Source organism: Ursus arctos, unplaced genomic scaffold (assembly GCF_023065955.2).
Source record: "Ursus arctos isolate Adak ecotype North America unplaced genomic scaffold, UrsArc2.0 scaffold_4, whole genome shotgun sequence".
Classification (NCBI taxonomy): Eukaryota; Metazoa; Chordata; class Mammalia; order Carnivora; family Ursidae; genus Ursus; species Ursus arctos.
In genome coordinates, this window is record NW_026623056.1 from 37,741,514 (window position 1) to 37,767,750 (window position 26,237).

A 26,237-nucleotide genomic window follows, 5' to 3' on the forward strand; every position below is an offset into this window, starting at 1 on the left:
CTGTAGTCCTTGGTTTATTCTGGAAACAGCCCATTTTCTAATAGAATTTATATCACCTAAAGGTTTTATAGTAATTCACTACATGTTGTTTAGAAAATGAAGTGTCAAGAAAGTAGGCACCTTGGTCTATATCATAGGTAGTCAAGAGATGATACGTGATGCTGACCTCACCGATCCAATTCTTCCCCCTGTTCCTCTGTTCAAAATCTCCTCTACACCATTTATTTAAGATAGGAAAAGCCAATAGGACTCAGAAATTATTGATTATTTATGTTTTTCTGGGTATTAAATGTGTGTGAGATTTTTTGGTTTCAGTCATTGTTATCAGTAGTGATTCATGGTTTCAGTATAGATATCTCTGCCTTTCATTTAAGCACCCCCCCCCCTTTTTTTTTGCACTGTACCCAGGAGCAAATCCTGGCTGTGAATGTGCCAGGAACTAAGCAATAAGTTATCTGTCTATTGAATAAAGCTATTGAGGAATCAGTATTTATACATTTGGAAGGGAATTTGGCTGTGTTATTCTGAGTGGGTCTGATTCACCTGAACCCAGCCTGTGTACCTCACTGCCAAAGGAGAAAAACCAAGTAGGTGGAACACATGTATCTTTTGTGTACCAGTCTGCTAGACCTCAAACAAGATTACTGTTGACAGGGAAAAACAAATTTCCTTTTCATTCCACGGGATAACTTAGCCGCTTTCAGATGCAAAAGCCCTTCCCCCCAACCTCCTTTCTCCCTCCTGAACCCCCTCCCCTTTAATTCCTGTCTGGAATGGATTCCTCCCAAATGAGGATAATCCTGCCTTAGCTGTTTACTCACTTGGTTACCTTCCTGGGCTCTGCATCGTCCACAACAGGCTTGGCTGCTTGTATTTATTCCTGCCAGAATGCACTTAGGAGTTTTTATTATTGTTTTGGTTGAGGTGGCACTTTAGCTTTAAGCCCTTATATTTATGATTTATAACTTTCTGTCGAAATTGCATGTTGGACTAGAATTTCCCCAGCATATTCTCTGTTTAGACAAATATGCTACCTAAAATCTGAAGAAAATGTTGGACCGGCAGCCCAATATTCAAGAATTCATTTCATTCACCTGCCTTCGGAAGTAGCTGATGTACCTCAATGCATTATGTATTGAACATATCTGGACAGTCAATAATAAGCCATAGACACACACCTAACCTTAGGAAACTATTATGAAAAAAATCTGTGTACCTTTTAATAAAATGAATTTTCAGTGATCATTGTTTTGGGTTTCAGAAGTACCTGTGGATAGCTACATGATAGTTAAATTATGGTTATTCATTCTTTAGTGGTAATAGCCATATGGTGCTATAAACTCCAAGAGAACTTTGCAAAGCCTGTCTCACATATATTACTTCATTTCATCTTCATACCCACTCTACAAAGTGGGTATGATTACTCTTGTAACTTGCTCAAAGTCACCTTGGCTGGCAAGTAATTTGCTCAAAGTCACCTTGGCTGGTAATTAGCATTAGAAGGATTTGAATCCCTATCTACCCATCTCTAGAGCCTTGGCTTATTCTATTAGATGTACCCATAAACCTCAATAGTCTGAGTTACTTATTCTTCTTGAGTAATAGTCCCCCATGAATACCTTTTGTCATTGTTGAAAGAACTGGCCCACATGTACTATCACAGCCTACAGGTTGTTTTCTTTATTTTTTTAAATATAAATTCTCTTTCCTTCTCCCAGGGATGCCTAGTTTGTAATCAGAAGCTAACGTTAAAGGATTTATAGGGGAAATTGGTAAATTCCTAAACAGGAGTATGGTAATCACTCAAATGGGGCATCATAATTTAAAAATAATTGCACTTTCCCAGTGTTGTTGGTTACATAAAACTCTAAGCAGACATCTACAAGTTCAATCCTAATCTATTGTGTTGTATATTCTTTCCAAGGAACTCCATCACTGACACATTTTAGTTAAACATATATTGTAAAAAATCATGTGAGGAATGTTGTAGAACTGACAGAGAGTGGCACTAGAAACCTTAATTTTAAATTTCATGACTTTTGTGCAATTAGAAGCTCAACCTTCACATTGCATTAACTTAGCTTTTTTGCATTTAATTATAGATATTGGGTTAAAGCTATGGAAGTTAATATTTTAAGCCTCCATTAATGGTTGTAATCGATTTTTTGTATTATTTTTTGCTATAATAACCAAAAGAGCACTTAACCTGGACAGGAAATAAATCTGGGATTCTGGAGATTAATGTTAAATCTGCTAATGTATTGTCCTACCATTCCCTGGGAGCCTAGGTTATCTGATGCTATATGCCAGAGCTTACAGGTGACAAGAGTCTCTTCTAGCTTTCAGTATTTCTCTTTGAATTGTCATAACAGCATCATTTTTTTTTAGTTTCACAGTGGGATGTATTTTAAGCAAATGGAGGGTGGGGATTCCAAGATGAAAGGAATTGACATTAAAAAAAACTAAAGGAATTGCTTAATTTGTAAATTTAATCCTGTATCATGATTCCTCATTAGGGATATTTGCTGTTCTGATTCAGTACCAAGCACAGGGGGCAAATGGGACAGAAAGGGCACTAACTGTATTGAAGATGGCACTAGAAATTTGGAGGGCTCTTAATAATTAGGTACTTAAGCTCACCTAGAGAAGTGATTAGTGTTTAGAAGTGGAGACACGGCTACAGGAACACAGATAAAGTAGAAGGGAACAAAATGTCCAGTTTGCCACAGTTCTTTCAAATAATTGTAGCCTGCGCAAGGGATGTGGCAGCACTGTCCACGCCGCTCACACAGCCCTCACAGGCTGCTGAGTTCCAGTACTGCTGACCGTGTGGCACAGAGGCAGCCTGAACATGAGGATCCCTGGCTACGTTTTTTGCTTCTTCAGGTCTCTGTCACTGATTCACTTGATACTCTCAGATAAGCTGTTCACTGTCCTGATTTTCCACTTCTTCTACTTGTGACATGGATAAAATGTCTTCCCCTCTAATAATATGAACGTTTATAACATATTCTTAAAAAGCATGGGTCAAAAACAGTTTATAATTGAGAGAAGATGAACACTTATAGCCAGAGTCACTGGGCAAACACGTAGTAGGACCTCACCAGAGGCTTCAAGGTACAAACATGGATGAAACATTGTCCTTGAGTAGCTCTAGTGAGAGCTGTGTGAACCAGAAGGGTGGACGCAATCTAGAAAGAGATCAAGTACGTATGACAGGAATGATATCAGTGCAGTGCAGAGGAGGAGGGCCTAATGGTAGGATATTTGAAACGCAAAAATAAGTAAACAATATTAACATGATGTAGAGGAAAGAATGCTGGAATAGGAGTTCGTTCTGGCCTTGGCTACTTACCATGCATGCTCCAGAGTAATATTCTCTTCCTGTGTTTCTTTATCTATAAAATGGGTGTACTGTTTGATTGTTTGTGCCACAATGTATACTGAGAGTCAAATCAGAACTATGTCTGTGGCAGCACTTTGAAAACTTTACGGTGCTATGTAAATGTCTAGTTAAGTTATAACTATCATATCACCAAAAATGGTAGAGAATCAACATAATTCAATAGGTGATTCAACCAAAACTTATTTCACCCAAAATGCCAAATAATTGTGGCAGAAGTAAACATTGATGCTTAAATCACATGAATAATGCCTCTGACTGAAATGTTCTTGTATGGAATTGTAATGTCTGGGCCAGAGACTAACAAAGTAATTCTGACTTGCCAAAATTACAATCTTCTGAAGCTAGGAAAGAGAAACTTGAAAGTGGAAAAAGCCTGGACACTTATACATTAAAAATGACAGGATGAAAAAGAAGGAGGACTGTGCTTTTCCAAATGTCAAAATTTGAAATGCTAATAAAATCCAATAAATAGGATATTTACCATGGCTACAACAACTAGCAAAGGTTAGCATGGACAAGGACTAGAAACCATTAAAGGTACTGAAGGCCAACAATCAATGAGAATGCCAATCCTGGAAGAGTTTTAATCTCACTGGCATGAGCTTGAGTCATGGAGCACCTTTCATAGACTGAATTCAACTGTAATCATTATTTAGAAGAGATTTTTTAATATACATATTATTTCCTTACTGTGCTGCTTTTTTTTTTTCCCATAGCAGAAGTTACTATTGAGTCAAAGTAAGAAAACTGTTTTTACATGATTTAACTCCAACAGTTTGAGTCAGATGACAGAATGCTCAGACACAAACAGGACCTGTCTCTACACATCTTAGACAGAGAGCAGAATATTCAAACATGTGTATCTTGCACTTAATTTAAACTGCGTGCTTGGTTACCTATCTCTTTGGCAATTCAGTATAAAGTTTTATTACTGTGAAATAGAATAGGGTAGGGATTTATGTCACACAAAAATGAATTTCCATGGATGGGAACACACATGAAATAATTTAGGTAAGCAGTATGTCAAATGAAAATTTAAGATGTTAGAGCTGGTGGTGCAAAGGGAGGAAGCAAAGAGGAGGTTTGTGTAATAGATGATAAATGTATCACCAAGGAAAGAAAAAGGGCTGCAGTTGCTATAGGAAGTTATTACTAATGTTGAAGAATTGTGGAAAACATTGAAGAATGAATTTTAGGACCAAGAAATCAAAGCAACTGATTAGGTGAAGGGAAATCTCATTTGAATGTCAATGGAAAACATAACACTTAAAATAAATGTGAGCCTTTATAGATCCAAGAATGAATGAAAACCATGGGCCTAGAGGTTCTGTAGGTTTAGTCATTAGAGACATTCCTTTAAATCTTTTTTGCAAAGGTTACCAAAGGAATGACGATGAGCACAGATCCCATCACCTCTGCAAAAATTCTTCCTTTCGTTGATTCAATTTTGTTTTAAAACAGTCCCAATTTTGGGAAATGGAATGTGAGCATGTTCACTCTCATGGTTCTCTGCTGGTTTATAGTGTAACTCAGTTGTGATGGAAGGGTATGAAAATCTTCTTTTTGTCGTTCCATACTTCTTGCCTTTTTTATATGTTTGTGTGAAGAAATTTATAGTAGTAAGTCTCTGACACTGTGGTAAAGGAAGTCCTATTTTTAATTGGCCTTCAACTCTCCAGTCTTCAAACCGAGGCTAAAAGTCTCAAAAGAACTATAAAGACACTTATTAGGATTTAGAACTTAATTAGCTAATTTAGATAAGGGACAGAAGAGGAGGATAAGGAAAGTTTAAAGTGTCTAACTTGATGTCAGCTGCCAAGAGAGGTAACATGGGAGGAAAAAGAAGGGTTTGCCAAGAAAAGCAAGTAATGCTTTTGATTTGGGACTTGTGTTTAAGGTTGCTGCAAGATGTTTAGATTTTCTCAAACTATCCAGGAACCATAGACAATTCAGATCTGGAGCTCCAGAGAAAATGCTGGGCTAGAGGTAAAGATTCAAGAGTTACTTGTCAGGAAGTGGTAGGTGAAACCATATAAGACTGGATGACATGATTCTAGAAGTTGTGAGGAGAAAACCCAGTGCAGGATACAAGGAAATTCCAGTATTCAAGGAGTGGACAAGAAAGTGGAGCCAAAGAAAAGACAAGAGAGGACTGTTAGTGACAGAGAGTGGGAAAACGAGGCCAGTATTGAGGAAACCAAGGGTGAGGTGTTGCAGGGAGGGGTTGTGGTAAGGCCAACTAAAAATAAAACAGAAAATGTCTAAGGAATTTGGCTCAAAAGAGGTTAATACTGACACTGAGTATAAGGTACCAAAAGTGCAGCGCTCTATTTGAGATAATAGTTTATAGCGATAATTTCATTAGTAGTAGTGGTGGTAGATGTCCCATAGAACTCATGACATTTTTTTATAATCCCTTAGTTCTCATATTCCTCAGTTTACCTCTTCACTTATCCCTCCCTTTGGTATTGTTTTAACTTTTCAAAATATTTAATGTGGACTTTATTTGGGGAACACAGTTCTTAGGAAGGTAGTCCACAAAGTATATTAAAAGGCTGTGGATATCGTAATAACATTTCTACACCAGAAAAACCCATTATCCCTATCTTCTACCTAAATGGAACAAGAGAAAAAGCTGGGATTTTTTTTTACCACCTTCTATAATTTCCAAACCAGTTATGTTCTAGTCAACATTTTTTCAACTAGTGTTCTATGGAGGGTGAGAAAGTGAATAAAACATGTACTGTCCTCGAAAATCTTACACACCAGTAAAGAATTCATTACATGGTGACAACGTGGTCAAAGAAACATAAATAAAGTATCTTGGAGAGAGAGCCAATCTCTGGTTTAGGGGAGTACTTAGTTAAGCTAATATTGTTTTTTATGAGACCTAAACCTCCAAATCTTAGTGGCTTAATATAATAGAAGTGTCTCTTTTGCTCATGTGAAGACTGGCCAAGGATCCAGGTTGGCAGAGGTTCCGTCATCTTCAGCACATAGCCTCCAAGGTCACCTTGTGTGTGATTTCCAGTCAGAAAACTGTTAAAGAGAAAGAGCAATAATTACAAAGGAATGTTTTTTGGTCCAGGGCAGGAGCAGCTTGTGTCATGTCTGCTGACATCCCACTGGCCAGAATTTGGTCACAAGGCTGTAGCCATCTGCACAGAGGGCTGGGAAATGGAGTTGAGCTATGTGCCCAAGAGGAAAAGTAAAGGGCTTTTTTTCATATTAGCCAGTGACTGCCTGGGCTCAGGGAGGGTCCTAAGGTAAGATTTAGACCTACATAGGTAGGGTCACAATGGCAGTAGGGACATGTTAGCTTTCAATATAAGCTCCTTGACAACATCGTTCTCTCATCTGAGAGAATTCGTCTATTTCAGAGAAAAATCTGCAGTGCATACTAATTTACTTCACTGATATTAAATGTTAAAGCCAAAGGAATCATAGGCTTTCTCCTTAAAATTCATTTCAGAGGTAAGGAAAAAGAGTCCAGAGAGCCCATGCCCCCTGGGTCTCATCCTGTGAGGCACTGTCGAAACCAGAGTAGAACTCAGGCCTCAGCTGCCGTTCCAGAGCTCTTTCTATAAGGTAGGTACAAGCTGTAGCATCTTTGTAGGGGAGGGGCAAGGGTTAAATTCCAATCACCACAATTATGTAGAAATAACCATGGAGCTTCATCATAAATTGTTTCTGTCATCATATTTTAAATTCCACTGCCAAACTAAAGGAAGTGAGCTAGTGCTGATGTAAAATCTCTTCTGTGGTCATCAGGATAGTCCATATGTACTTCTTATGGGGAAAAAAATCTTGTTTTTTTAATCTGAAGGCCAGTGTTTATGTCCTCCTCTTCTCATGTCTCATGTGCAAATATACAGAACCAGCGTAGATGAAATCAGCATGTTTAATGTTAGTCTTTTACCTCAATTTTAAAGGGAAGAGGGAACCAGAGGTCAGTGGTGAGTGAGTTGGATGGCTATAATTGAGTTTGTGCTGCTTACATTGTTATAAAATTTTAATTGGCATCAATGCTTAAATGTATATCAGAATGCACGTCACAACTTTTGTACAAAAATACAATTGACGTTAGAACATATTTTCTTAAGTGATAATGATAAATTATCTCAGAACTTGTGATTCTTTACTTTTAAAAATCATAAGGTCAGTTCTTTAATTAAGTGCTCAGTGCCCATGTAGTCAAATCACTTGTATCAGGATAATCTGCTAACCAAAAAAAAAAAAAAAAGATAAAGAAAAAAAATTATGAAGGGAGGGATTCAATCTATCTTCATAATAATTCACCTCAGAATGACTTCTTTTATGGTCTCATAAGATCCACTTTTCGAAGACTGCCTTTCAGTGCAAAAAAAATTGGCAATGATACTGGGTACAACAAAGAATTTGTCCTAAATTTACTCATGTCAGTTTCAGTCATGAGGCTTAGTTATTTTTTTTTCTATTAAATAATAGGTCTCATTTATAAACATTCTCTTTTCCAAAACAAGGCGAATATATGGTCAGCCACTGGTATAGAAAATATATACATAGCAACGCCTGGGTGGCTCAGTTAAGCGTCCGACTTTTGGTTTCTGCTCAGGTCATGATCTCGCTGTCATGGGATGGAGCCCCACGTGCGGCTCTGTACTCAGCATGGAGTCTGCTTAAGATTCTCTCTCCCTCCTGATCATTCTCATTCTCTCTCAAATAAATAAATAAATAAAATCTTTAGAGAAAAAAAGAGATATAGATACAGGTACAGATCTAGATAGGTATATACAGAGATATAAAATACTCAATTGGACCTACTTGTAGATATACATTAAGTGGTACAGAGTCCAGCTATGTGTGCCCCCCAGCCTTTTTGAGAGTCTTCTCCATGTGTTTCTACGGAGGCAGATTAGACAACTACTTTTTATACCTCTGAGATTATGGCAAGGTATTGCAAAGACCATTAGATAATGAAATACAGCTTAACATTTATAAACACCAGATCTGAGAGTGTTTGTTGATGGAAGTCTCAAGACCCAGCTGCATCTGGATATGTGAGTATTATGATGACAGTGCTCCTACAGACCTTGCTGTTAAAACGCTTCCCTGTGAAGTAATGTGGATATTGTCTTATCCACCCAATGTTTTGGCAAAGAGAAGAGGCTTATTGATAAACCAATACCACATTGAGTGCCGGAACTTTCTATTTCTCATGTAAGAATTGCCCTCCTGTGAGGCCCCAGTCAGATTTTTGGGCCTGCCATCTAGTGGCCACTGCAGTAACAAGGCAATCGGCACATTTTGGTCTTCACTTGTAGACTGGAGTTTAAATGTGGCTCACCTGCAGATAAATAGGGAGGCTCTCCAGCCATTAGGCAGAGTCCCCTCTTTTTTTGTCAGACATACTGCCATTTTAACAGAGCATCTTCAAGCAGAACATTTGTTATATTCACAGGAAAACAGATTTTTCACACAAAATTTTATACTTCCCACCTGAAATTTAAGAAAGAAGAGATCAAGAGAGAGAAAGAGAAGAGAGAGAAGGAGAGGGGAAGGAGGGGGAAGGAAGGGAAAGAGAGAGGGAGGGAAAGGGAGGGGAGGGAAGGGAAGGGAGGGAAGGGAGAGAGGGAGGAAAGAAGGGAGGGAGGGAGGAAGGAAGGAAGGGAGAGAGGAGAGGAAGGAAGGAAGGAAGGGAGAGAGGAGAGGAAGGAAGGAAGGGAGGGGAGGAAGGAAGGGAGGGAGGGAGGGTGGAAGGAAGGAAGAAGTCTTTTATTATTGAAAAGAACTGTGGAGTGCTGAAGGGAAGGGGAGGGGAGAGGGGAAGCTGGAGAGCAGGCACATTTTCTGTCAAGTAGTTCTACTTGTGAGACTAATTCTTACAAACTGTGCACCCAGCAGAGTAAACCTCTTATTTTGCTGCTTTTGCTCTGATCCCCCACATAGCTGTAATGTTCTACTTGTTTTTCCCTGTCCTATAAACCACATAGGCATTTGATATGATACATAATGTTGGCAAAGGAACAATTTACAAATGACTTAAGTAGGTAATTATTTATTAGAATATCGGTCTATAGAAGTCTATGTTACTGTAGCAAAACCTGGTAAGAGGTTAGTTTTGTCTCAGTGTTTCTATTATAATCCCTGTTTATTAGTTTTCCTTTTTCCAGGGACTTAGGAGTGGAATGTAAAAATGCGCAGTGGGCTATTATTATTATTTATTATTTGTCAAAGAAACATGCATATACAGAGCAAAGGCCAGTTTGTGAACTATGCCAGACAGTCTCTAGCCCCAAAGACCTCACAATACAACTCTTAAGCAGGTCCTGAAAAATGCAAGACAGAATGAAAACAGATGGATGAATGATACTTATTCAATATCTTAAATATAGAACTCAGTGGTGCAGGTGCCTCTTCAGATGTTATTTGAAAGAAGAGACAGAATATCTTGGCATTGTGTCATTTATTCATAAATATTATAAATTTTATATTATTTGAGAAACTATTCTAAATATACAGGGTGGTTTGAAGGAAGGTGTGAAAGCTGATTCCTTCAAATGAGACAAAGGGCAATCGAGTGAAAAGCAGGGACCGAACATAGTTAGAAAAAGTGGAGGAGAACCAGACCAAGGATGGAGCCAAGGAAAAATAAACCCCAAGGGGATACATAAAGTTTGATGAAAAAGAATTGCAAGGGTTTTTTTTGTTTTGTTTAGTTTTTTTTTTTAAGAAAGAATCAACCAAGAAGAAAGATGATCTTGGCAGCTCTGTCCTGAATATACTAAAATTGCCAAGAGGCTCCAGGAACAATAATGGCAAAGACAATGATTTAGTTAGGGAAACTGCAATGCAAGGGTGTAGAATTCTGTGTGATGGATGGAGGGCTGGGTCTTGAACACTGTATCTATGTAGCAGGAAGAACAGTCAGATTTAGCTAAATGCAGAAGTAAAAGGTGGAACAGAAGTCAAGTTTGTCAGACTGTTGAGGAAGACAGAAGTCAGTGAAACTATCCAGTGAAGCTATGGTATTTTTTTGAACATTCCTTATCTGTCCTACATTATGTTAGTTATTTGGGAGTGTACTATAGATGTAAGTCAGGACCCCTGAGCCAAAAATAAACCTATGTTCAAAGTGAAAAGATAAGATTGACACACCTTCAGCAATTAGAAAAGATAAGGCTGCTGATGTTACTAGGCATAGCAGAATTTTCTGGAAGAGAGAAATCAGCCGGCCTTAGAGTAATCATGGAAAAGCCATCCAGGAGATGAGACCCAAGCTGAGACTTGAAAAATCAGTGTATGTGGAACTGACATTAAAAACAGAGAGAAACATGATGAAATTGTCTGGGTGGATATCAACAGGGTGTTTGGGGGAGGGGGCTGTAATATACCCCTGCCGAGTGAGATGGATGGTTTGAGCAGGACAGTAAGGAGAAACAGGTAGGATGGTAAAGTCGGGCCAGTGTGTGAACCTGAGACAATGAGGATTCCTCAGAATGTGATGGGGCCACCGATAAATTCATTCTAGAAACATTTATCCAGGGTATATTGTGTTTCAAGCACAAAATAGAGAAGGCTCTTCCCCTTAGGGAGCTTACATTCTAATGAAGGAAAATAGAACCCCCTCCAGCAAAAAGTGAACAAATAAATGAACAAGATAATTTCAGAGAGTGATTAGTGCCATGAAAAACATTAAAGTGAGTGATAGAAAAGAGCATGACTGGCAAGAGTCGTGATGGCCCAAAATGGCGAGAAAAGAGTAAATATTTGAAAGTGAAAATTCTTAGGACCTGGATATAATTAAAAGAGAAATTACAAAGGGTGATTTACACAGGTGATTATAGCTATCCAGGTCGGGAAAATAGAAGTTTGCTAATGCCAGTCATATAAACTGGGAAGATAGAAAGTAAGGGAGGAAAAACTCCCTGCTCCCATAGTCCCTCCTTCTTACGGTGATCCACTAAGCCTTGGTTGCCACCTCCAGTTTCTTACAGATTTTAGCCACTGACTCGCTAGCACTCTTTTTGTTTTTCCCTCATCACAATTCCTGGTCATTTCTGTGTTAAAATATATAATCCTCCCAACACCTTGGGTCTCAATTCCTTGACTGTCTCATGATCTGTCCTCCACCCTAACATAACTATTCACTTCTATGGTTACACTTTTGACCTTGTCATTACAAATAATCACTTTTCCATAATCTCAATTTCAAGCATCCCACTCTTTAACCACCACGTTGTATTTTTGCAGTTCCCTTATTGCAACAACTCCAGAACCTACTGGGACCTCTCATTCATCAGTTCTACCCTTAGTCCCTCATATTCTCACTTCCTTATATAGTTTAGATTCCTTGGACAATGATTGTAATCTTTTTCTTTCACACACCCTTATCTTCCTTGACCATCTTTTGCCTCACTGACCTTTCCTGGCAGATCCCAACCATCATGATCATATGCAACTCCATGCCTGCTGTAGCCTACATGCCAGCTGACTGTGGATGGAGAAAAACACACAAGTAAACTGATGACTCATACTGTAAACTCCTGATCACTCCAAGAGGTTCTCAGTGCTGCCCTGCAATAATGTTGTGCTTCCCTGTCCATTCACTTCCCCATATATCCACAAGAGGATTTCATATGTTTCCCTCTCTCAAACTTCCAACATCTCCTTCCCTATTCTTACTCTCAACTTATGACCCTCCTTCCTACTTCACAGAGAAAATAGAAACAGTCAAAAAAGAATTTGCATGAGCACTGGCTCTCCAGCACACCTACCCTCCCATCTGCATGCATGCCCACACACTGCCTTCTCCCCTATAACTATGGATAAACCCTGTGTGTTCCTGTCTCAGCCCACCCCTCACTGTGCCTTCAGTCAGTCCCACCCCGTTCACACACTCGTACACAGTGCTCCTGCAGAATCTCCCGTCTTTCTCTTACTTTACCAATTTTTCCCTATCTTCCAAATACAAACATGTTGTAAATTCTCTTAATCCAAAAAAAACCCTTTTCTAACCCCACACTCCCTGCCAGCTACTAACCCATTTCTTGGATTCCCACTGTAGCCAAGGTTCTGAAGAAATGCCTGTACTCACTACAAACACTCTCTACTTCTACTTCCTAATTCTCTCTTGGTCCTTCTCTAATTAGCATCTGCACCCACCATTAAGATTCACCAGTAACTTCCAAGTTGCCAAATCCATTAACTAATTCAGTCTTCATCTTTCCCCATCTGCCAGCATTGTTTTCCATGGCTCCTTCTTCTTTCACCATTAAAACACTTTCTTTCCTTGGTTGGCTTTCAGTCCCCCCACATTCGCTTGATTTTTTTCCCCCACCTCCCAGACCATTCTTTCTCAGTCTCCTTTGCTAGTGTACTCTTATCTCTGTACCATGTAAACACCAGGAGGTCCTAGAGCTCAATTCTTGAACCTCCTCTCCTCTTTATCTCCATTCACTTCCTTCAGAGTCACACCCCAGCTTATGGTTCAAGCTTGCACCTCTGGTCCAGGCCTTTACCCTGAATCCCAGGTTCACAGGTTCCAGGTTCACATGTCTAGGTCTGCCTACTCAACATCTCCACTATGAGCCTAAAGGACATTGGGGACCCAGCATCCCCCAGTGGAATTCCTTATTGTATTCAGAGAATATGGTTTTCCCCACCTTAGTAAATAGCACCTCCATCCTCAGAGTTGCTCAAGTCAAAAGTTTATTTCTCTCCCAGCTTTTTATTTCAGTCACAAATTCAACTTATCAATGAATTTTGCAGTTCTACCTCCAAAATACATTCAGAATCTTACCACTTCTTATCCTTATCACCGCTACTATCCCGATTCAAGCTACTACCATCTCTTGCCTGGATTATTGGAGTAGCCTCCTAATTATCTTCCCTGCTTCTGACCTTGCCACTTACAGTTTATTCACAAAACAGTAGCCAGAGTGATTCTTTGTAATGTATGTAATGTAATATAAGTCATACTGTCTCACTCCTCTGCTCAGAACTCTCTAATAGTCCCCATCTACTCAAAGGAAAAGCCAAAGTCTTTATGGTGTTCCAAAAGGCCCTACATAGTGTTTCCCCTGTTAACTTCTGTGTCTTTCTTTAGCACTTGATCCCTCACTCACTCCTCTCAAGCTTCATTGACTTCTTTGGCTTCCATACCTACTGTATGTGATTTCACCTCAGGGCCTTTGCACTGGCTTTTTTCACTGCCCATAATGCTTTTCCCAGAAGATTTTTGTTTGCTCACCACCCTCAGGTCTTTGCTCAATTTTCATTTTTTTTTTAAGATTTTGTTCATTTATTTGAGAGAGAGAGAGAGAGAGAGAGAGTATTAACGGGGGGGAGGGGTAGAAGGAAAAGCAGGCTCCCCGCTGAGTAGAGAGCCCTATGCTGGCTAGATCCCCAGGACCCATGACCTGAGCTGAAAGCAGACACTTAACCAACCGAGCCACCTCAATTTTCATTTCTAAGTAAGGCTTTCATAACTACCATATTTAAAATTATACTCTCCCCCCCACTTTGCTTCATTTCTCTTCACAGCACTTAACTCCCTTCAGATATATGTTTTATTTACATATTTACTTCCCCCTATGATGGAATATAAGTCTAATGATTGCAGGGTTTTGTTGTATCGTTTTCAGGGTTTTTGTCTGTTTTGTAATTTAAGAAATCCTCCTAGTGTCTAGAACATTCCTTAGTGTATAAAGGTCCTCAGTAAATATTTGCTGGATGAATGAAGAAAGAATGAGTGTTTCTTTCCCGGAGTTTGCAGGTGTTTTTGTTAAATGCAAAACTTAATATTGTGGCATGGGCCCCCTGATTCTCCATGGCAAAATTTTCAGATTCTTCAAAATTAATTTTGAAAGTAAGTGCACTTTGTGCAGGTTTATCCAGAATATTAGATAGGCCACTATTTCTGTTTAGCGCCCAAAGCAGCAACATCTAAAGTACTTATTATTTTTTTCATGTGGTAAATGTTTATCAGGGAATATGAGCATTCTAGACACAGGTAGTCACACGTGCAAAGGCTCAGAAACATAAGAGAATATAGTACAATGGACTGTTACAATATCACAAGTGACAGATAATGGAGGCCTGAGCTAATGTGGTGCAATGGGAACAAGAGACCTAGAAATGTGAGAAACATCAGTAAGTAAAAGGTCCCTAGAATGGAGAAACCTGTTTGATGGGGAAAACAAAATGCTGCCTATCTTTACCAGGCTATAAAGTGGAAAGTGATTGTGAAAGAAGTAGGTAAGAGTGGAACTTGAACTTAGAAGACATGAGTTGTAAAAGTCCTTTTGTAGGATATAGACTTAGAATCCCTCATTGTTACAGTTACTACAAAAATATTCAGTTATGTTCATTGGTGACCTTGTTAGAATCATTCCAGAAGGTATTCCCAGAGTAGGCCCTAACTCTCATTCTTCCAACCCCCTGACTGACAGTTGAAATAGTTTGAGGTTCTAAATTTTCTACTTAGTGACCTCACCCTTCCTGAAAGTTTTTTTTTTCTTATTTTATACTGATATTACTAGACCCATAGAGTAATGTATATGTGTACAGAGAGGTACACACACAATAGTTTTAAACCCAATTAACTGTAAATATCGCTTTCTATGCACAAAATCCTCCCTCAGTTATTAAAAGAAATTACATTAGAATTACAAATCTGGTGATTATTTGAGGGGTGATGAAAAAGCAACAGATGGTTCCCAGGTATGGGGCTTGGGCAGATGGGTGAATGGTGATGCTATTTGCTCACATAAGGAACATAAGAAGAGAAACTTGGAAGGAGAAGATGATTCAGCTTTGGACATGTTGAGATATCCAACTGGAGTTGTCCGTAGGTCTTTTGATATAGAGGACTAGAGGTCAGGAGAGAACTAATGGCTCAAGATACAGATTTGAGAGATATTAACATATTGATGATAATTAAAACTGGGAATCATGGGTATCCAGTGGGCAGTGGACATAGTAGTGTGAAGTATGTGTAATAAAACATTGCCAGATGTGATCTGGACATGAAGGAACTTCTAATCACGTATCTGACATTTTCCTAGACTAATTTCCTCTTAAATGCACTCCCACGCCTCCCCTACACCAGCCCACATCCTATCCCCAACCTTCTTTTTATTTAAAAACATCTACATTTCAACACCTGAACCCTTTACTTTGCATCCATGCCTGATCTCTGTAACAACAGGATACCTCAAAGGTGAATGCAGAGAAAAAGAACATACATAAGATCACACCATTAGTGAACTCTAAGCTCTCATTATTTTAAGAAACTATGGAGTAAGCCTATTTGCCTCATGAACAATGTCCCCTAATTTATATATTCGCTGAGTTTTTGTCAGATTTTCTTTGACTGGCATGGATCATATTCATCTGTCATAATACAAACCATTGGGATATTTAAGAAGACCTCTGTTAACAAATGAGAGGGAGATAATCTTTACTTTTTTTCTTTCCACTTGCAGTGAAGGAAACAGAGGCATTCAGAACTGAAGTTACTCTCTGAGGGCCAGTGTCCCTGTAAGTCAGCCATCCTACGGAAATATAACTTCCAGTTTTATTGTGCTCCTAGATTACTTATTTTTTCCTTGCCTTGAATTATTTAAATATGTTTTCTGGCCATACCACTTTTGTCACCTCTATACCTTGGTAGGTTCATTTATTTACCTTTTTATTTTAGAATATTTTGTATCTGTTCTTTCCCCTCATACTTGAAATTTTCTTGACAGAGGCAGCCTTTGAATGGAAAGTGTATGTTGGTTTTAGAGTAGTAGTTGTAATCTCTGTTGTCCCGAATTTCTAGAATCTGTGATTGTCAGGGACTCCTCTTTTCTGTGCCTCTTTATTGGCACTCTCACTTTCTTTCTTGTGTCTTATCTTTATCCCTCCAAAAAAGCTTCTGTGAAATGTGTCTTCCCCACCAGTCTTAATGCTACACTGTTAGTGTATGCAGTCTCTATGGTAACTGGGACACATTCCACAATACCAAGATTACTGGAGCAACCATCATAGTGGGGAAATCGGCACATGCACTCCTTTGGCACTATGGAGGTTTCCCCATTGAAACTGGAATCAGATAGTACTATTTTAATATGCAGGGCAAGGAAGGGGGCAGAGGAAATGCTATGAACCCAGTCTTTCTACAGGCACGTTATTGGGTTTTGTTGGAATTTCTGAAGTTGATCTTATTTTTCATAAATACAGCTAGACTGGTGCATAGCTTCTGACCAGACATGGATAAACTGGTTGAGTTTGGGGAGGATGGTATTCCTTATTCTTAGAGATATGTGACTAGACTGTAAACAAGCTAATTTTACTGAAATTAGGATATATTCTTAGGTAAACTCAGGGAAATTTTACCAGTAAGCTATAAAAATTATTCACTATCATTGTAGAGGCAGACTTTTTCAGGTGATTTCCCCCAACAACTGCATATTGACCCAGTGGGAGCGAAAGGCAAAATGGCTGTCTCCCAATATCCCTTAGGGTGGAGGCAGTTCTGTTGGGAAGAAGGAAGGAGAACGAAGCAAGAAAGCTCTTTTGGTTTCTTCCTCTACGACTCAGCTTCCTCTCAAATATGTGCAGAATTGGACTCCCAGGTACAACCTAATAGAAACAAAGGCCTAAAGCAGCATTTTACAACCTTGGCCCTGTTGACATTTGGAGCCAGGTAAATCTTTGTGGGGCAGGACCGTCCTGTACATTGTAAGTTGTATAGCAGCATCTCTGACCTCTACCCACTAAACGCCAGTAGCAACTTCTTCAGTCTTGATGACCCAAATGTCTCTAGACGCTGCCAGATTTCCCCTGGTGGGGGCAAAAATTGCCCCAGGGTACAAACCTAAAACAAGATGTGAGAATTCCTTCAAAGGCCCCGAATATTCGTTCAGTGGATACTTAGCACATACTTGCTGAATCTTGACTACCTTCCAGGCGCTCTTTTGTGTATCAGGGATGCAATGATGAACAAAGAAAGCCCTGATCTCCTGGAGCTTACATTCTAGTGGATGCGAGCCACGTGCTCCTAACCAGCAGAACCCTTTGCCTCGACACAGCCTAACAGCAAATGCTTCAAGCCAACTGAGGGCCAGCAAAAGAAAAACCAAGTTCATATTTGAAGACTCTTTCTCAGTTTATGAACCTCAAAAACGGCACTGATTTAAAAATGAAACTTGGCAAGTGATTAGTTCATATGTTTTAGTTTATAATATGTTTTAATCATTTTGGGTGTTTTCAAAACAAATGGTGAGATTAGGGGTTTTTTTCCTTCTATTTTTGGCCTCTTTCCTCTGGAGAGTCCTTCTCTTGTGTTTAGTTTTGGTGTTCTTAGTCTTAGCATTTGAAGAATGCTTTTAAGTGTTTGAAATGTGTGCACGTGGATGAAAGGAGATGAGGAAGAAGAAACATTAAGACTTCGTGATCCCTGATCAAACAAATACCCCTACCCCAGCCCCTAAGCAGTGTTCAGGCATCACTTCCTCAAGGAAGCCTTCTCACAAAACCCTCATGGCAAAGTCCTCCACCCCAGTTGTTCTCCTAACACTCTTCATGTATCTTTATCATAATCAAAATTAAGGAACGGACTGTGAAATTAGTTGTTCAGTTGTTTCCCTGTCGACTATAAGTTCAGTGTGGCTCAGCATGTTGCTTGTTCTACCCACAGTTCTACTGTCTTCAGCACAGGGGCTGGCACACAGCAAGAGCTTAAGAAATACGTGTTGACTGACTGAGAAACTCAGCTTTTGCGATGTCCTGCCCATACACTTATCCCATGCACTGCCTGTGGATTACCCTACCCCCACTATCAGACTTTATCGTGTTGATCATTAGCTTATAGACCCTAAAGTAACGTGTAAATTCCTACAATCACGCTTATATCAAAAAGTCTAAAGAACAGCTTAAATTCATTAATCTTAGGGATATTTCAGGCTTATTTAGAGATTGTAGGAATGTAAGGGAAAGAGCAGGGCATGGTATTTAGGAGTATTTTAAAGTATTACTGATGCCCTGCACATTGCTCAAGAATTACAGGGTTTATTTTTTTTATTGTTTTTTTAGAATTACAGGGTTTAGAGGATAAGTGTGTATAATTGCCCAGACAGAAATTAATGTGATTTATTTACTAGTTTTCTTGGTTGATATCTGTTTCTCTCACTAGATTTTAAGCTCCATGAAGGTGGAGGACTTGTCCTCTCAATAACTTTATTCTCTGTGCCCAGAATGGTATTTGACACATAATAAGTATTCAGTAAATATTTGTTGAAGGAATAAGTGTAAGCATTCATTAAATCAATCCTATGTTGATTGGTAGATTAATTGCTTATTACTGCATCAAAAATGCAGGAACACCATCAAGTCCTTATTCATTCATTCAACAAATATATTTTGATGCCATGCATCCTAACATCTAGAAGAGTGTCTAACACATAGTAGGCATTCAGTATTTGATAAGTGAATGAGGTAATGAATATTCACATATACTCAAAGATGGTTCATTTACTAAGTGTGTCCATTTACTAGGGCTGCTATGACAAAGTGCCATAAACTGGTGGCTTAAACAACAGAAAATTATGTCTCACAGTTCTAGAGCTAGACACCCAAGATCAAAGTATCCACAGGGTTGGTTCCTTCTGAGGGCTCTAAGAAGAATCTGCCCATGCCTCTCTCCTAACTTCTTGTGGTTTGCTGGCAATCTTGATATTTTTTGGCTTATAGAAGCAGCACCCTGATCTCTCCCTTCACCTTCACATAGTGTTCTCCCTATGTTCATGTTCAAGTCCAAATTTCCCTTTTTATAAGGACCCCACATATTTGATTAGGGGCCCACCCCACGCCAGTATTACCCGATCTTAACTTTATTAGTCACATATGCAATGACCTTATTCCCAAATATAATCATGTTCTGTGGTACTAGGACTAGAACTTCAATATATGAATTTGGGGAGGACACAATTCAACCCAGTAACACTAAAATAACAAATCTTCGGATAGTATTATTTTGATGATTAATTTCTATTTTGAAAACATCAGCTTATCAAAATAACATCTAGTTTCATGAGTCTGTATGGAAATTGGTATAATGATATTAATAGCATCTACTATATTACACAAAAACTTGTATGTTTATAATATAAAGAGGGAACATGAAGAAAGTCCAAGAGGCATGAATGTTCATAGCACATTTTGTTGAATAATGTGTGACCAACAATCAGTTTTATGGGGAAGACTGCTAAAGATTCTGAAGGAAACTGTATATGAATCAAAGGCATTTGGTCTTTATTTTACAGACATCAAGGAACCAGCACAGAATTCAAAACTTATTGAACTATGGAAGGGTATAAAAAGGGTGAATCATTTGTAAATTATTCATCAAGGAACCTGACTTTAAAAAGAAAGAAGTAAAATGATGAGGTTGAAGAATGGATCTTGGGAACTAGCAGTTCAGAGGTTTTTGGTGACCTTGGCAGTTTAATTAGAAACAGCTAGAGAAACCAGATTTTAATGCATTGATGAATAAATCTGGGGTTTATTTATTTATTTATTTATTTATTTTTTTTTTAAAGATTTTATTTATTTATCTGACAGAGAGAGAGAGACAGCCAGCAAGAGAGGGAACACAAGCAGGGGGAGTGAGAGAGGAAGAAGCAGGCTCCCAGGGGAGCAGGGAGCCCGATGTGGGGCTTGATCCCAGGACCCTGGGATCACGCCCTGGGCCGAAGGCAGACGCTTAGTGACTGAGCCACCCAGGCGCCCCTAAATCTGGGTTTTAGGAAGCTTGAAGAAGGTACAAAGGAGGGAAAGATCAGGTCCACGGAAGACGGTTTGTTATTCATTAATTTGTTATGGTTGCTATTGTTTGTTTTAAATGAGGTCATGTTGGCAGGCACTAAAAAAAAAAAAAAAAAAAGTAAAGACAGAAGAAAGGAGTAATTGATATAATAAGACCCTGGAGCAGATCATCATCAGTACTAGAGAGAAAGGTCTCTGAGATGTGATGGGTGGGTCTGACAGAGGTGAAGGGAGGAGATGCTATTTGATGATCTCTGTTTCTCTGTGAAGAGAGAGACAGGTTAGTTGAGAATGAATAGTAGAAGGTAAGTTAGAAGGAGTTAGAGTGATAAATGGAAGATGGGGGATAAAAAAGGAAAATGACTGGGAACAATAAAAGAACTGTAAAGTAGTTCTGAAACACCAGCGAGAAACCAGGATTCTGGAGAGGCCCCACGCTGTACAGTTCGGGAAGTCCAGCATTGTTCAGCAGCCGGGGAGCTGAGGACAACACGCATGAGTGCGTTCATCTGGGCTCAAGAACTAGCTAGGTACACTTGAGAACCGTAGATGAGGGAATTAATGAAGCTAGTAGATGTCTTTAAAGTTTACAACCTTGGGGTCCTGGATGGTAGAGAAGAAGTTGGAGATTGATAGTCTGGGGGAAAAGAAGAGGGAGAAAGTGAAAGTCAGAAAGATTTTGGTAAGAAGGTAGAGTACTTTTTTCTGGAGCCATGTATATCCCAATAAGGAAGCCTGTCCCTACCACACATGTCTTTTGACACCGATCTGAAAGAAATCACAGAAAGTAGACTGAACACTTTGGAGGGCATAGACTAGACCCAGAAAAGGCCTGCAGGTTAGGATTTCATTCCTAACTCTGCCGAATAACTTAATTTCATGTAACTTAATGACTTTGCCATCATTACTACCATTGTTGCAGTTTGCAGATCCTTAGGAAAAGGGTGTTACTTGTGTATATAAAAGTAGAATAAATGGGTCAATGGTGATAATTGACAAGAGGCAAATATGTTTAACTTTTTGCCTCAGATTCCAAAAGTGTACTGATATTTCCCTCAAAGCACACTTGTTTATTTCTCTCATTCTAAGATTCTCTGTTTATTCTGTTAGTAGGTCTCCAGAGCTGGCACTCACTCCTTTGGCACTCACTTCTCCCTTTTTGTGTCTCTTTTTCCTTGTTTCTTCCTGCCTTTACACATTGAATGTGGTGGTTTGTCTCAACAGCATTCTCCCCACCCAGTGACCAAATAAAGTATTCTCATAAGCTTTGGATTGTATTTTTTTTTTCCAAGAAGACAGGGCTAAAAAGTTGGTGCTTGGTTAGAGAATACTCTTAGGTACCTCCCAGATGACACTGTACAGCTAAACCCTCATGCCATATGCATTCAGATGACTTAGGTATCTCTCTATGGTATTCCAAAGGAGAGCCCTGTTCCTGTGGACTTAGTCTCTATATGTCAGACTGGCAAAGTAGCCAACCATGTTATTCACTGTGAGATACCATGCTCTAGTTATCCTCTACTTGCTTGAGTGACTGTCATGAACATAATACACTGGGTTTAGTAGTTTCCGAAACCCTGTGAGAATTTTTAAGCTCCTTCTCTTGATATTGTCTATCTATAAGTTCAAAAAATAACTTTGGGGGAATTTCAATAAATAACCCCAAAGAAGTTCCTTTTTTCCTTACAAATATAAATCCCTATAAAATTCCATTTTTTCCCCTACTCATGACTCTATTAAAGCTCTTTCCAGCACTGCTAAAAACCAGCTGGTCTAGAGATTAATATGACCAGACATACCATGAATTTTTTAAATCTCAAAAGTCCCAGCTTCTAGTTCTTGGTCAATCAAATATAGGTTATATTTGCTTGTATATATAATGTATATTGTCACAAGTCTTTTCTAAATTCTTTTTTTGGTTTTACTGTCTCTAAAATTGTCCCTACGTGTTTCTCTGTTATAAAGAGGTAAAGGAAAGAACTTGAAGAATGGAGGGGAGAGAGTATGTAGTGATGGAAAGAGAAAGCACACTAGGGAAGAAGGAAAACCAATGAAGAGATGGAACACTATTGATTTCCCTTTTCCCTAATCCCCTAATAGTGCTTTTATGTTTGGTTTTGATATTCCTCTTGCCTGATGCCCCAAATGACCTCCTCCTAGCCATTTGTTCTGCAAAAATAATCTTTTCACTGCCAGCAAATATCTCCTACCTACCCAATAGGTCGAATCTCCTGCTCTAGCAGCTTAACATTCTTTCCAGCCCCTCCAGCCCCTTACCTGCTGACTTTGGGGACTTGGACCCATTGTCATTAGTTCCTCCCTCCCCCTATCCTGTCCTGGCATGGAGAGTGTTAATGGCTGATGTAAATCTGAAAAGAACTCGACAATAATTTGGTTTTACTTTATTAACATTCAAAATATAAACAGGTAAACTACAAGTTGAATTCATTAATTCTTCCTCTACTATTTAGAAAGATGAAAACTGCATTTTTAAAGAAGGGATTGATTGGTGTCATGTACGCATTTGTTCACTTCTGTTTATGCAAGATAATGAGTATTAACATGGAGGTAAAACAATGGTATGTATAATTCCATCAGCACTGTTTATAATAAAAAGGAAATATCTGAAAAGAAGAGGGGAGAGAACACTTGCTGCACTGTACATATATTAAATTCTTCCAATTTTGTTTAAAAGGCGTATGAGGAGGAAAAATTTTAATAAGTTGAGGAGGAGTTAGTGTTCTTTATATCATGTTCACTGACACTGACCTAAGATTGCTAAGTTTAGAAAAGACTAAAATATGATGGAGGGATGCCTCCTTATAAGGAGCATAGAGACCAGAGACATGTGCTCCATTAAATCCTCTCTGAGATTGAGATTACTTGAATAAGACTAGGATCCTCTTTTGGGTGCTGAAATGTCCTACCCTGGAGAGTCGTGAGTGCTGTGTCTGGCAGACCTGACTCGTAATTTGCCTGTAACTCAAGATATGCTTCCTAGGGGCTGAGGCCCCATTAATTGTTCCAAAAAAGAAAAAAAAATGTTTCAAATAAGTTTGTAAGGACCAATTTCTAACACTTAAATAGTTCTAGGCAGATTTTTATAATGTTTTCTCAGCTGTTTGAGAAAGAAAATGTACTTGGTGGTGGGGAAGGGGTTTCTTTCTTAAGTAGGAATTAGCAGAGTTGATAATATAGACCATAAAGAGGTCATTCATGAGGCCTTCGTGGATATCACAGAGCAATTGGAAAAAATGAATAAGGAACAAGAAGAGAGGTTGTTATGTTTATGATAAATTACCTAAGTGGGCTGATAACCTGTCAGTGATAATGGAGGCATAACTTTCTAAAACATACGTTAGAATGAAAGGTCCTTGAGAGCAGGTGTAGAGTCCAGTTAGCAGAGTGATTAATAATAGACTCTGAAAAAACATTTGTTAAATTAATGAATTAATACATGACTCCATCTGGGCAGTTCTTTGCGTAGTCTCTCTTATCCAACCAATTCTCAAGAAAAGTTCAAAAACTTTGTTAGGTTCTCCAGTGAGATAGTTGAATTTTAACAAGGGAATAAAGTCACTAATTTTTATTGATTTATTCATTTTAATCCCATTCACATTCCTGTTCTTGTTCACCCACCTAGGTAACCACATTCTATTGGTAGTTGGACCAATTTTGCATGAAAAGTAATGGGAAATGAATTCAGAAAGGTAGTGAGGGGTTGGGCTTCATAGGCCATGGTAAGGGCTTCAGAATCCCAAGCTATCAGTGAGGCTGGAAAAGTCTGATGGGAGTCTCTGAAATCACAACAACCCAATTGTAGGATTACCAGATGAAGCAGTTTCAGCCAAAGTCTGGAGCCACACATGTAAGAGCTTGATTTAGGCTACATGTCAAATATAAAATTTCTGACCACTGTAGATAAAATAAAACAAGCTGTGCCTCATTGGACCCCCTTCTTTGCCTACTGAATCAGTTTAACCCACCTAACACTCCCGGTTGACAGCCATACCTACGAAAAGCTTAGGGAGTGATAGGGAATGTGTTTTAGAACTTTCATAAGGTCTTTGGTTCCAAAGCACAGTTTTTAAGACACTTCAAACAAGAATTTTAAATATTAGATAGGTTTCCCCTTGTACTGACTGTCTGCTGTGCTAAGAACTATGGAATTCTTGGGCATTTACTAGTGTGTGCATAAATCACTTTGCAGAGGAAAGAGAGGTTGAAAGTTCACACAAGACGTGCATGCTCTATGACCAAGTCATATCAGAATGAGCCAATTTGGCACACGTGCTTTTGAGAATGTGAAAGAGCTGATAGTTTGCCTAAGATGGGTCGTTCAGGGGAGGTCATTTTCTTGTCCATTTATGTATAAATCTTTAAAATTCTGAAGCCATAGACTAGTATAAGTGAAGGAAATACCCCAGAATTTTTCTTATCATGTAGCAGAGATGACAGACAAAATCCGATGGCTCTTTCGATAGCTTCTAAAAGAACTGGGACTTGTCTGGCTCCATTTGTCTGCCCAAGAAGTATTTCCGAGATTTATCCATGAGGGTCTCTAGCAGAACCTTACATTTACTGTCTAAATTAATGATACTCCTATCTTTTGCCATGACAAAAACTCTACGCTATATACATTATGTTAAAGACTTTTTTTTATTTTAGCATGTGGACATATTCTGTAAAAGCGTTTTCAGTTTCATCACATTGACAAGCTGATTCCATTAAATCACCCACCACCATCATGTTCACTTTTTTCTTTTTTGAAAAGTTAGAAACCAGTGATCATATTGGAGTTTTCAAGGCATTCACTTAGGCAAAAATAAATCTGGAAAAACCTGAGCCTATTCCTTAAAGTGAAAAAAAAAAAAAGATGGTTGTATCATTCTTCTCATTGGCCCTTTTCTTGAAGCTGTTAAAGACAAGGAGGGAGGCTGGATCTTTTTTATCTTTTCTAGTAAAATGAGATGTTAAAAAAAATTGTGGCTATAGATCAAACTTCTCTACCTCAGTATTTACTATATATTATTTGTTATTTAAAATAGAAACCTCAGTACATTGAATGAGTAACATGAAAGTGTTTAATTCAAGCATTTTTGAGCATTTCTGCACCCTCTGATAAAATGTTATTTGGTAGTACTTTTGGGTTACACTGCCGTTTTGAATTACAGCAGATATATCCTAGCTCTCCCATTACTGTGCTTTCCTCACTGAGAAGAAAAAAAAAATCATCTGATCATGCTACTGCTGGGTCATTTAAAGCATTGAGTGGATGTGTGAAATGAGGGGAAAAAACCACTCAGTATGGGGTTAATTAGCTCTGTGGAGTTGTGGGTGGGTCACTTCCTCAGGACCAAATCATGCAGGAGGAACCATGCACGTGCAGACTTGTAAAATTAAAAGAAAGCTATGAACCCTCAGACTCTGGGGGCACAAATTGATTGCTTTTGGAGACACGAAAGAAACCCTTTTGCACAACGAGTATTTAAGGCTTCACTGGTCAAAAAAGAATGGACTTCCCTCAAAGTGTCTGGTGTAGGCCACTGTTGGGCACTGCAAATGAAGCTGCAGTTGAGAAAATCTTGGCAAATCTGTACTTTTTGCAATTGACCTCTGCTGGACTCTTTAAAATCGTATTATCTTGCTCGCTTTCTTTGATATGCCTTATTTTCTGGGTCTCATCTTGGAAACAACATACTTTCTTCCTGAAAGTATGGGCGAATCCTTTCTGTTTTCCTGATTGTATTTCACAGACTGCCACAGGTTCCCTGGCTACTGAGATCAGCTCCACCATGGCCTAGAGGATCCCTACTAGCTTATTTACAGTCTTAAGTCCTTCCTGAAGTAGGAGGTGAAAGAGCAGGCAGGAAACATCCTCGGTGCCTAGATCGTTAATAGGTAAATCTGAGAATTTAGGTATTTATAAGGAAATTTCACAGGCAGGGTTTTCTAGGGAAGAGAGAGATTGTAAAAAAGACTCCTTGAGCCTATGCTAACCAAGGGCCGGAAGCCAGTGGAGATTACTGTGAGGAGATCA

At 38.9% G+C, this 26,237-nt stretch overlaps 1 protein-coding gene across 47 annotated transcripts in view; it reads left to right on the forward strand.

Moving 5' to 3' along the window:
* ZBTB20 (zinc finger and BTB domain containing 20) overlaps positions 1-26,237 on the forward strand; it is a 780,933-nt gene that overhangs the window by 560,981 nt on the left and 193,715 nt on the right. For 11 of the 47 annotated variants that reach the window (XM_048215024.2, XM_048215029.2, XM_048215023.2 and 8 more), the window contains one exon: positions 6,879-6,994. The exons of 28 other annotated variants lie outside the window; for them this stretch is intronic. The gene's annotated coding sequence lies outside the window, so the exon portion shown is untranslated. Of the gene's footprint in view, positions 1-6,878; positions 6,995-15,873; positions 15,929-26,237 lie in introns of all 47 variants that reach the window. 8 more of the 47 variants (XM_048215027.2, XM_048215047.2, XM_057306651.1 and 5 more) reach the window with 2 other exon arrangements.